Source organism: Nothoprocta perdicaria, unplaced genomic scaffold (assembly GCF_003342845.1).
Source record: "Nothoprocta perdicaria isolate Ctin4 unplaced genomic scaffold, notPer1 scaffold_377, whole genome shotgun sequence".
In the NCBI taxonomy this organism is placed as follows: domain Eukaryota; kingdom Metazoa; phylum Chordata; class Aves; order Tinamiformes; family Tinamidae; genus Nothoprocta; species Nothoprocta perdicaria.
The window spans coordinates 10,947-16,419 of NW_020455618.1; positions in this window are offsets into that span (position 1 = coordinate 10,947).

The following is a 5,473-nucleotide window of genomic DNA, read 5'->3' on the forward strand; positions in this document are numbered from 1 at the left end:
TGTGCTGCTGCTTTTAGTTGTTGCCTTTAGGCAAGCGTAGTTACCTAGGTTTAACAGCAGTGTGTGGGTAAATTCGTAAGTTTGCTCTTTTGTGCTGCTGGAGAACAAGGAGCCTTTTGAATTACCCTTTACTCTTCTGCTAGAATACCTCAAATACAATAATTTCAGACAAAATCTAGAATAAACATATCCTAAAGAAGTTTCAAGGGTTTRTGTTCTTAAAACTGTGTCCTTGATRAGTTGCAATGAAAATGTAACCATAGCGAGATCAGTGTAAAATTTACCACCTGTCTCCACAAGATGAAGCACAGGAAAACCAGGTCTCAATTTTATTGAAGTGTCAAAACATTGRTAATGGATAACTTAAAAACCTAAAGTGCCATTTCATTACACATCAGCTGCTGATAAATGAATGCTACTTCAGGCACAGCTGCATGGATGCAGTGTCTTGATGCTGGATAGGTGGCTGATTATAACCTCTCCAAAATACTTGATTTGACTTATTCATGAATTATTGAAAGCACACGATAGCCAAACAGATCTTACAGTAATGTTTTTAATGTGCTTTTTTCCCCTCCTCCTCCCCTCATTCAATCATGACCCCTCTTACTGTGACTGGGCTTTCTGGAGCAAGGGAATGAAGGTGTGTTTTTTTTTTTTTTTTTGTAGCTCTCAAGGTGTTCTCCCAAGAGCTGGTCTCACACCTCGTCCTCTCTGCGGAAGGAATGGCCCTTCCTCCTCCACCCACTGCTGCTTCCAGCTTTGGGTTGCCTCCTTGGCAAATTTTGTGCCCTTGGGCCCTGGCTGAGCTGCATGGTCAACAGCAGTGAGGAGCCCTGCTGGGACAGGGGGTTGTGGCACCTTAGAGAAGAGTCTCAGGAGAAGGAACAGGAGGAGCTGCTTTTGCCAGCTTCCCTTTAAATCAGCAGTGTCCAGGCTCCTCATGTCACTTGCTCTTGCATAGACTATCTGGCTGCTTTGCTTTTGTTGACAGTTACTTTTAATGGTTTTAATTAGATCTGYATTGTGTAACTAGGAGTTGGAATTGAAAAGTACGGGGGCTGACAGGCTCAAAGGCAGTGAGCCAATATGTATTTTTATCTTCAAAGTAGGGATTTTGGGGGATGAATCCTGAAATGGGCATGAGCCAGAGAGTCCCGCTTTACAGAGCGGCAAGGTGCTACACTACTGTGAGCCGGTAGGCTGGGCCTGTAAGATACAGAGGCTGCCAGTCCCTGCCTGTTGGGAAGTTCAGGTTGCAGAGGAAGCAACCTTCAGTTGTTGTCCTCTCTGTCCTTTCTCCCAGGCTTTAGCAGCGAGGGGTTTGGTCCTCTTCCCATTCCTGTGCTCGTTAATCATTCTCTAGGACTGCTSTTCCAACCAACAGGTATTTTCTTTTATTCTCCACTTTATACTCACTSTTCCTGTACCCAGAGCTTTGCTTGCGGTAGGACAAGTTGCTGTTATGTAACTAAACTTGAACTGCTACTTAATGACTGTAGCTTTTGGAGGCTGCAACTTATAATGAAGCTTAACCGGCTTTTTACAACTGCATCTTGCATGGTTTAACATCTGAAACATATATTTGCAGGCACCAAGGTAGATTTTTAGTTCTGCTAGTCAGATGAGCTGCCTTCCTTGATAGCGGTTGAAAAAGGTTAAGGAAATCCTGCTAGTAGGAGTTCGTTRCAGTCCTCCGTGTGACTATGAGAGGCAGCACAGAGGAGTCTAGTTCTTGATGTGAATGATGCAGTTGCCTTGAGCAAAGGTTTGCGAGTGCCTCTGAYGTGCACCAGGTATCACTGGCATGACGCTTGTCTCTGAATGCTTGTCTCAGACCTGCCCTAGATCTGGATGTAGTGACTGTGTGGGGAGAGGCCCGAGCCCCCTTGCTCTGGAGGTACCGCAGGCTGTGCAGCAGCTCCTGCATCCTGACACGGAGCTGTGCAGCCTGCAGGGTGGTGGGGCTGCTGCTGCAGGTGTTTGCTGTATCTTTCATGGGGTAAATCTGAGTGTTTATCACTACCAGGAGAAATTCAAGGTAACCGCCTTCTTGTCCTACCCTCAGATGCTCAGAGTAATMTATATCGATTGTTCTAGGCAAAGAAACACTTTTCTAAATAGGACTATTCCAAAGCTGGAGATGTCGTAACATTCCTGGGGCTTCAGGTTTCTTCCTTTTCTCTTTTAAATTCCCTTCCCCAGTTTCTAGTCAGATTATCTTGCAGTGCCACAACAGAGTGAACACTCTGAGTTTTGTTCAAATGCATTAACAATGCTGCCCTGCTTGCGGTTTCCCTGCCCCAGGAGCTTATGCCCTATGTTGCAGTAGCATCAAAGCAAGAAAATCTTCCTGTACTTATAAGGTTTACTCTTCCATTTTAGAATTTATCTTCAGACTTAATCAAGGGCTAAAGAATAAGATCCCTTAAAGTCTAGTTAGATTCAGTACCTCACATGGACAGCATGACAGCCGCAAGCAGTGAAGCTGTGAACAAGGAATGTGGCAAGTGAATAAAGAATTCAGTAAGTAGAAATAAAGGTTAGGATTTATCTGTGRGAGAAAGAAACATCTTGGACACTGGTTAGTAAAATCCCTGTTCTTTAGGGTCTGTGTTAACAGTGCTATTCAAATCTCAGTACAGTTCAGAGTTTAAAAACAAAGCCCAGAACCAAAACTAGGTGAATATAACTTGATCTTTATATTTCTTCTCCATTACCCTCTTTGTTTTCCCCTCCTCCTTACCTGTTCTTTATTGAATCTTGGGCAGCCAGGAAAGGCTTTGGGAAGAAAAGTCACCTCACTGAGCTGCAGAACACTTGCATCATGGTTTGAAAGGAGCGGGGTTAGGGAATCTCTGCTGTTTCTGATGAGGATAGTTTAACTACAGGAGGCTCTTGGCTATCCAGGCATATTCTGTTCTGTGGTTTGCAGTGCCTGGGGAGGTTTAGGATGTCTTTAGATTCTGCAGGATCCTGATATATGCTTGAAATCTCTGTTTTAAGAAGTAAAACAGCCCCAAACAGATTGGCCAGTAGATGTGATGAACTAATGTAAAGTCTGGCTTTAGCAATGTTTWTAGAGGACAGAAAAAGCAAGAGTTCACTTGCTAYTCCCTCTTCATTTTTATGTAGAACTCAACATGGAAATGGGTATAAATAACCTATCTGGTGTTAAAAGATTTGGTTGTCTTTGAAAATCTTATTGCTCTTTTTGCTAAGGAGAACTCAGTGTGGAAAAATGTTGATGTTTTGTAGTAGATGGCCATCCTATTCTACTACCCAAGGTTTTAAATCTTAGCAGTTTAAAACTCTGCCAGCAGCTTCCCTTATSCACGTGCTCTTCTTTTTGCATGTAACTGTGGTCACTGTTTTAGCTAGGGGGTGTGTGTGCATATATATTTATATGCACACATATATGTATATATAGCATGTATACATGTGTATTTTGTGTATACATACACAACTATGTATAGTTAAATAGAATGATAGTTTCATATATAAGATAAAATACATGCAGCTATATGTACATATGCTGTATTTTAYGTATGTTGGATGCTTACTTTTTATTTCTTTTTTTTCTGGTTTTACCTGGCTTGCAAAGGTGTATTAATTTAGGGATACAGGGAACTGTTTAGGGAACAGGATCTGTTCCCATCCTGTTCTGCACTTTCAAGCTCTCTGTTGTCATCCTGTGCCAGAACTGTGCTACATTGCATTGTTATTCTAGGATTGAACCTGCAGTTGCACTGTGTAGAATAGGCTATTGATTACTCTCCACTAATTGCAGAMGCATTTCATAACTGCTATAGCAATAGGTCTTATACAGCCCCCAAGTGCAGCACTAATTGAAAGCTAAGAGTGAGCAGCAGTCACTGATTTGTTCTGCAGGTAGAGCGAGGCAGGCGCAGACGAAGCCTGCCAGGCCCTGAGGCTTGTGCTCCTTGCAGTCGCTGGTGACGAGCTGGGCTGCTCAGGCTGCCGAGCTCAGGGGCTYGCTTGGCGCTGCTCTGCTCCCGGCAAGCTGCTAGCTGGGAGGAGAGGTGCCCCTTGAGCACCGGGGCCGCCTCTGCCTGCTCCTCTCTGCCGCCTGCCCGCAGCGGCATCACGTTGTGCGGGTCAGCGACTGGCGGGAGAGGGGGTTGAGGCTTGATTGGAGATGCAGGGAACAGTTGCAGCCTCCAGTGTGGGATGCACAAGATGGTCCAAGCACCTGTTCCCTCTATTCTACAGGGAAGAGACGGTCCAGGTTTTCATGACTCTTACTCCTGTTTACAATTTCGCTGACCTCTCTGTCATTTCTATTCATTTAATTTGAGRTTGTCAGGAGCTCTTTGAAAAGAAAGTTGACTACTTAGTGTTTTTGTTCTCTTTTTGTTCTGAGATGTGTTAAATGATCCTAAYTCTAGGAAAATAAACCTCATTTTAATATCTTGAGTTTTTTTATCTTTATCTTCATTATCTTAAGTCATGCAATAGAAATACATAAAAGACTTTTGAACGGCTTGGTTTTAATAGTAACGTTGATTTTTCTAAAAGGAACATAATATACTGTGAGAAGTGAGTGATAGTTTGATGTCAATATAAAAATGCAGTATCTGCCTTTTTATAAAAATGCAGAATGTGTCAGTTTTCACAGGTTGTTTGGCACAACAGCTTGCTGTTTGCCATAGGTTATTGTAATAAAGTTAAACTTCTTTATAGGATTTCAAACTGTAATTAGCGAGTGGGCTGTTGAGGGCTGGGTCAGCTGTATTGGCCAAGTGAGTATTAAAGTTGCAGTTGTGTCTGTGCCAGGGAGGAGCTGAACGTCTGCCAACTCCGTGACTCATCCCAGCGCCTCACAATTAGCAAAAGGCAGTTCAGTTATAGATTAACTTGCTCCTCAAAGATTGGAGGCTAAGGATGAAGCGAGTGATGGCAGATTACACTGGAGTTTTGTGGCATAATTGGAGAACAGTGTCTATCAGGAATAACAAGTTGATATATTTATAGTTTTAGATGAAAAAAGGCGGTGACCGTTTGCACTTCAGTGTGCTTCACGTGGAGCTGGCTGCTATCATATGCTTTCGAGTATGGAAAGGAATGATTTTTATCAATGAAGCTTCCTCAGCAGTTTTGCTCCATCCTTTTTCTTTTCTGGGCAGAGGCGTTCGAGACCTGCAAGTTTCCTCCTTTAGGCTTCTTTAACAGCCTTTCTGCTGTGCTATAATTTAGTTCTGATATTTCTAGCAAAATGTAAAAGCTATTGGCAGYGCTTACGATTTAAGTGCTCTTGAAAAAATAAGCATTGATATTTTGAAGGTCCCATTGCTAGAACCAGTTTGCGGAGGACTCTGCATGCCACGTTTCTAGCATGGCTGCAGCTTGGAACGTATGTGCCATGGAGGCTTTTGAGCTCTGCCGCACTGCGTGCAGCAGCTTGTGCAAGCTCATTGCAATCTTGGAGGGGGTGTGTGTGTGTGTTTTACCA